This window comes from Chelon labrosus (genome assembly GCF_963514085.1).
Source record: "Chelon labrosus genome assembly, chromosome: 5".
Lineage (NCBI taxonomy): Eukaryota > Metazoa > Chordata > Actinopteri > Mugiliformes > Mugilidae > Chelon > Chelon labrosus.
This window is the reverse complement of record NC_140341.1, coordinates 15975113-15983008: the sequence shown is the minus strand read 5'-3', so window position 1 is coordinate 15983008 and position 7896 is coordinate 15975113.

The following is a 7896-nucleotide window of genomic DNA, read 5'->3' as shown; positions in this document are numbered from 1 at the left end:
TGTTGACGATTTCCTCTGAGGATCCTGAAATGTTTTTGTCAGAGGAGAATGAGAATTGCCATCGTTAGCACAGAACATCGGCCTTGCACTTTACAGTATTTAGAGGTACAGATTAATTCAATTAACTGATCAAAAGGCAAGAAGAAAACTGCACGGACACAGTATGATACGCCAGCTTACCTCTAGATGTATATATACAAACTCTGTGTGAAGTGAGTCTGTTGTTATACCTGGAGAAAAAAAAGTGTTTCATATAAAGGACCACTCTTTGTTGCAGTGTCTGCTATAAATGCTAGAACCCAGCTGAGGGAAATCCAGGTTTTATAGACTGAGGCTTTGTTGTCAGCATTAGTCATCGATCTGTCTGTAGTGACTGTAATTACTTCCCTTGATGCATCACCGCGAATGAAAGGACGGCGTTGAAGTGTACTGTCTGTTATCGCAGTGAGATCATTTTATGGGCCTCAGTGGGGGTATTATGCTCCAGCGTACCCCCCGCCCCCCTTTACTAAAATTTGGCCATTATCTTGTTTGACATAAAGGTTCCTCACAAAGTCTAAAAGTAGCGAAATGTCTTTTTTTTAGAGAATGGAGAGATTTTTTTCTTTTGTGCGCGCAAAGTCGCAAAAGCCTCTATTACTCTAAGACACTCTATCAAGTCATGACTAATGAATGTAAGTGTTAAGCTATCTTCTGCAACTACACGGCATTGTAGCTGTGCACGTGCCTGATGCACAAATACTGCTGGAAAAATTATACAAATGGAACTGCAATATTCAAGCGAGTTTCCTCCAGAGCTTTTGCTTCGGCTGACATTATCACGTTTTGAAAATATGAGTCGTCTCCCGCCTACCAGAGAGATACTGCCTCTGCATCTCCTGAGAGCCCCGGAGAAGGTGACTTCTCCCCTCGACAGCTTTATGACAACGTGAAGAGCCTGGAGGAAAACGAGACATGTGACAACGAGAGAGATCCCATTGTTAATAACGCGGCTCTCCTTTGAACCGTCGAATCTGCGCTTCACTAGTGACAAATGACCTTGGGAAACTGTGTGCTGGCATGTTTCCACAAGAACTACAGATTAAGAAAAGCGAGCTGGAAATGAAAAACTATGACGACTGTTCACGGCCAGGATGCTGGTATTTGAAACATTAGCACAACTTTTTGTTTCTTTTCCATGCAGGTTGCTGGAGAGGAATGAAACTGAACTGTAGGAACTATTATTTAACTGGCTAAACACAGGTAGAAATCTTTTATTTTCAGACCATCTTTCATTTTAATCTCCAGCAGTAAACCTGATCTGAAACAAGTCAGTGGATGCATGGCCTTTGGTCTGTCAGATTTTTGTGTAATTGCTTACTAAAGCCACCATTGTTACGGTGGTATAGATGCTGTGAACACAGTTTCATCTGAAAACGTGAATGGTTTGGTGTGTTGCATTTTATAATATCAATGTTCATGGTCTGTTATGTAGATCCCTAAATACTGGTACATGGTAGCGGGTTGCAAAGCATTTGCAACAGTACGAAGCCACGAGGGGATGATTTAGCAAAAACACTTAACCCTTTGTAGGGCACTCATTGAAATACTTCAAAATTTCAAAATTTCATAATGAGACTTTTTTACTGTCGGACATTTTGCCAACCTTTTTAACTTTCATGTGGAATACCAAGGTCATTAAAGTTACCATATATGATTCCTTGCCTTTAAAGGGGAACTACTGTTTTTTACAACCTGGACTTTAATTCTGGCATAAAATACGATTGTTTATTCATCCATATAACTTTTGTGTCATTTGTATTACTTCGGGAGATATTTAGATCTGCGTATGTCCATATAGTGGGAGTGACTGGGGCACCAAAATGCAGCCTCTAAATAACGCATTATCTGCCGCAAAACTCGTACATTTCACCAATATTTTGTTATAAATATTTTTGTTAATGTCATCTCTGAGCGTCGCGCGTACCTGCGACGGTCAGCTTGTTTACCAGTAATTTGCTACTGCTGTTTTTTTGCAACATGGCTGAATATTTTTCCGATTCTGAGGTTGTGGACGAACCAGGGTTATCCAGGGTTTGTAGGTCAATTTACAGACCCCGGATGATGATGGCAGCTAACTCCGGACTCAACGTGGAACAGCACTAGCGTACGATAACAAAATATTGGTGAAATGAACGAGTTTCGTGGCAGATAATGCGTTATTTAGAGCCTGCGATTCGGTGCCCCAGTCACTCTCACTATATGGATATACGAAGATCTAAATCTCTCCCGAAGGACTACAAATGACCCAAAAGTTATATGGGTGAGTAAACGATAGTTTTTTTTATGCCAGAAATAAGGTCCAGGTTGTAAAAAACAGTAGTTCCCCTTTAAGTGGTAAAAAAAGAAAGTATTTTAGACCATTAAAACATAAGTGCTGATTCAGGCGTCAACATACACATTATCACATTAGACAACATTAGGCCACTTCTTCGTGGTACCTAATAAAGGAGTTACGCTCAGCGTTGATGACCACCTCGATCTTCGCTGATTGGCTGGGTGAAAACCACATGCTTCTCGAGCTCACTCAGATCCCAGGGGATGCAATTTAAAATGTGTGCAAGATACCAAGCATGGTTCCTCACCCCACAAAGGGTTAATAATTACATTTATATAATAATACTATAATATTAGGGACCATGTCTGCCTGTCTGAAGCTGCACCTTTGCTCATCGCAAGGAGGAGCTCACTGTCCAGGGTTTCTGAGCTGCTACAGGTACTTCCTTCAGAGGAAAAAGTCACCACTGTCACCACAGTGGAATGGATACTAAAACTCAATTACCTGTGTCACTTCTGTGACTTGCTCAATGAACTCAATTTGTCACTTCATGGGAGAATGACAACCGGCTTCAAGTTGCCAGATAAGAAACGTTGTGCGTTCAAAGCCAAGTTGCAACTGTCGGGACGGGCGCATATGTGACATGTTCCCGACATTAGCAGGCTGGATCATTCTTACACCTGGCTCAGACTGTGGACAGAATTTGCAGCTGACCCAAGGAAGGCAAAGGAACAGATCTGTGACTCACTTTTGAATTTATGTCCAGGAAACATTCACGTCAGCGCGGGAAGATGATCAGCTCAGTGTTGAGCTTGCAAATGACAGTTGGCTGAAAAGTATATATGAGAGCACTGAAAACATTGCAGGGTCAATCTAGTTGGCGAGGGGGGGGGGGGGGGGGGGGGGCACAGTGACATTTATGGGTTGCAATGTATTTATGTCATATGTTCATGTATTCATTAAAACTACTCTGCTAGTAAAGCATTGGCGAAACTCTTTGTCTTCTGCGTCCTCTGAGGAGACCAGTCTCACCAGAGTTCAGGGGGGTTCGTGTGGTCGATGGAAGATTAATGACTTCGGCGAGAGCTCGAACACAGACAGATTGGGAGTGGGTGGAGCAGAGCCCCTCTTTCAGCTGTCAAGGTAAGCTGTGTCATCAGTTTGGGTGCGAACGGGTCACCTGCTCCTGCCCCCTCTTGTCTCTCATGACTTAGACATCTGTCAAATTCTTAATTATTTCTCTCGCTTGTAGTTCAAAGGGAAATTGAATATCCCCAGTTGTTGCAAGCCGAGGTTAACATGGACACCATGCCCGAGTCTGAGATAGCCTGCTTGTAGCAAAAAAATGTGCATTATGACAAGTCTTTTTATATATATATATATACAAAATCTGATTGAGTAATTAAGTATATTTACAGTTTTTAGGTACAAGTAATTACATTTTCTTCTACTTTTTCTTTTATCTCATCCACTATATCTCAAATAAGTCAATAATTGATCTTTTAACTCTCCTTATGTGACGACTTTGAATACTTTGGAAATTCATATAGCACAATTCAAAAGAATAACCAAGCAATAATTCAATTCAATTCAATTTTATTTATATAGCGTCAATAACAATACAAATCGTCTCAAGACGCTTTACAAAAACCCGGCCTGAAACCCCCAGAGCAAGCCTGAAGGCAACAGTGGCAAGGAAAAACTCCCTTTTAACAGGAAGAAACCTCGAGCAGAACCCAGCTCATATGGAGGGACCCATCTGCCTAAGGCCAGCCGGGTACAGACAGAAGAAAGAGAGAAGAGAACAGCAAAGAGAGAAGAGAAGAGAACAGCAAGATAAACATACATCTGTCATAGATACACATATCTGACTAAAGTGTACATGTGGAATCTTATGATACAAACTGATGATGTTACATGACAGTTTGAAAATGTAAGAGGAATCATAGGCAGGTTGGAGAATTGTTCATTCAGGTAGGAGTGGATAACTGCAGGATTCCATGAAGACTGGGCAGGCTGATGAGACCACGACAACAGATGTAGTATAGAGCTCCACGGGAAACACACCACTCCAGGCCAGAGATACTCACAAGAAGAGGGGGGAAGGGGGGGAAGGGGGGTGGGACACACACAGCAGTAAACATTCTACATAGTAATAGCACAGAATTGTATGACTAGTAGTATATAGGAAATTAGAGGGCAAGAGCTCTGTGCCAGAGAAAAGAAAGTGGAGGATGTGAGAGAGGAGAGAGAAGAAAGAAGGAGGACATGTGTTTGGTGCATCGTCCCCCAGCAGCCTAGGCCTATAGCAGCATAACTAAGGGATGGTTTAGTCCAGCCCTAACTATAAGCCTGATCAAAAAGGAAAGTCTTAAGCCTGACCTTAAAAATAGAGAGAGTGTCTGCCTCCCGAACCCAAACTGGGAGCTGGTTCCACAGGAGAGGAGCCTGATAGCTGAAAGCTCTACCTCCCATTCTACTTTTTGAAATTCTAGGAACCACAAGTAGGCCTGCACTTTCAGACCGAAGTGATCTGCTGGGATGATATGGTACAATAAGGTCTTTAAGATACGATGGAGCTAGGCCTTTAAGGGCCTTGTATGTAAGGAGGAGGTTTTTAAATTCTATTCTAGACTTTAAAGGGAGCCAGTGAAGAGAAGCTAAAACTGGAGTAATATGATCTCTCTTGCTAATTCCTGTCAATGCTCTTGCTGCGGCATTTTGAATCAACTGGAGGCTTTTTAAAGAGCTATTTGGACAGCCAGACAGTAATGAATTACAATAATCCAGTCTGGACGACACAAATGCATGAACTAGTTTTTCAGCATCACTCTGAGACAGGATGTTCCTAATTTTGACGATATTACGCAGGTGAAAGAAGGCAGTCCTGGTCACTTGCTTTATGTGACATTTAAAGGACATATCCTCCTCAAATATAACACCAAGGTTTTTTACAGTAGTACTGGAGGCCAAGGTAATGCCATCCAAAGACACCATGTGATTAGATAATGAATCTCTGAGATGCTTAGGACCGAATACAATAACTTCTGTTTTGTCTGAGTTTAAGAGGAGGAAATTACAGGTCATCCAAGCCTTTATGTCTTTAAGGCATGCTTGGAGTTTAACCAACTGATTAGTTTCATCTGGTTTCATAGATAAATATAGCTGGGTGTCGTCTGCATAGCAATGAAAGTTTATGCCATGTTTTCTAATAATCTTGCCTAATGGCAACATGTATAACGTGAAGAGTATTGGTCCTAGCACAGAACCCTGAGGAACTCCATAACTTACTTTTGTATAAGTAGAGGAATCATTATTGACATGAACAAACTGGAATCTGTCAGATAGATAGGATTCAAACCAGTCTAATGCAGTTCCTTTAATCTTGACCTCACTTTCAAGTCTCTGTAGTAAAATATTATGATCAATAGTGTCAAATGCAGCACTAAGATCTAGCAGAACAAGTATAGAGACAAGTCCACTGTCTGAAGCCATGAGGAGATCATTGGTAACTTTAAGAGGTGATGAATTATTTTAATCTACCCAGCACTGCACAGAATTAGCCAAAATTAGTCTCACTTGTACCGGCAATATCAAAGCGCTACTTAAACAGTAAATGAATTAAAATCCAATAATGTAATATGGAGTCTGCAAAATGTATATGATTAGTTACATTACTCCATATGTCGACGGTAATATTTATGTTATGTTTATCTTTGTAAGAGGATTCTCAGACATAATGACAATAAAAACTCCTTGAATCCTTGAATATACAGGCAGAGGCATATAGATGCAGATTACATGTAGCTCACATCCAACAATTGTACACAAGTCTTGGTTTGTAATGCACACATCAGGCGAGAGAAGATGGAAAGACGTCATGGAAAGAGCATGATAGACTTCGGGTTAACCTCATCTCATAACACTCAAGCCAGAGCCAAAACAAACTCCTCACGCTGAAAAGGTAGTTCCAGTGCCTGGAAATGACAGTGATGGCCTTTTTTCATTTTCCCACAGTAATAGCAGCGTGCAGCAGCTATAATATCAGAGGTGGAGAGGTGATTGTGAATCTGTTTTTTTTTTTTTTTTTTCCTGCAGGTTCCAGAGGTTGAATTTAAAAAGGATGTTCATCTTGCTCAGTGTTTGGCTATTGCCAGCAGCTCTATGAGCCCTTCACATAGAGTGAACCACGGGAAAATGAAAACCCACTTTGTGAGCGCAGTTTTATTTTACTGAACGTCAATTCATTAGACAGAATGTTAAGATAACCTTTACAGAATGACAGAATCACCCCCATTTGTGGCTGGAAAGGGTTTAGAACTGAGGAGGGACTTTATGTAAAGATAAATTTGAAATGTTGACAGCCTTTTATTTCTCTCTTTTGATGTGAGCAAGCTAAACAAATGAGAAAAGCTTATCCAGGAAGAGACAGACAGATTGATGTGAACCCTCAGCACCTGTCATGAGTGACAAGGAGGGGGAAGCTGCTCAAGAACAGACGAGGGTTAGTAAAATGCACACCCTATGCAAATTTTCCCCACTCGTGCAGAAAAGAACTTGTATACAGACTTAAGTATTCATTCAACCTGGAGCCTTGTCTTGACAAATTAGCACAAATAATGAAGATATTAAGTATGCAATCTTTCATGGCTCTCATTTAGAGGACATGAATAAATGGATATTATTCCTTCTTTACTCAGACCGTATTGAAATCACACATAAAACCTCCCACAGGCTGTCAGAGAAATCTGTGATGAGCCTGAGATAAACATTGCAAATATGCACAGATTTTTACACCACAACAAGAGGCAGCTGATGAGCCAAATGTATGCTTTTGCAATGACATTGCTGTTTTTGTGGTCTCTCCCAAACCATAATCAGTGTTGGATTATCCATCAAAGAAGGTAGAAAGATAGCACTGCTAAATTGAGAAAGCATTATCAGCATCCAAAGGAGAGGACAGACAAAAGTGTCAGTTGTATTTATGATAAATAATAAATAGCTTTTGTGTAACAGCTAAAGTAATTGTGAAAATCTACCTAACTGGGAAATGTTTTGTGACCTTATGTCCAAATGAAACGGGTAGCGTTTGAAGCAGCACATGCAGTGGCTGATCTAGGTCAAAGTACAAACTGAAGGCAACACTGGTTCCCTTTGATGAAAGGTTTGCACAATGTTAATGATCCCTAATAGACAAAGTTGTCCTTCTGGTAAAGCAGCCATTAAATTAACATGTACAGGAGGTGCTGATTTCACTTACATAATCTTTGAGGACAAGGACGTAGCGGCTGGCATCAAAGGCATTTTCACCAATAAAGGTTGCTCAGCATGCTTCCATCCCAGCGGAATAATATGGTAATTACTCCATAAAGTTACGACTTTAATTTTAGAAAAGGCATTAGGCAGTGGTTTGACATTTTGAGGAAATATGCTTGTTCACTTTGTGGTGGAGAATTAGAATGAAGATTGATACCACTTTCTGGGTTATGGTGGTATGCGGCAATTTAGCTTAGCTTAGCAGGAGGCTAACTGTCTGAAGGCATCAAAACCTACAACGCGAAATTAGCTACCAGAAAATA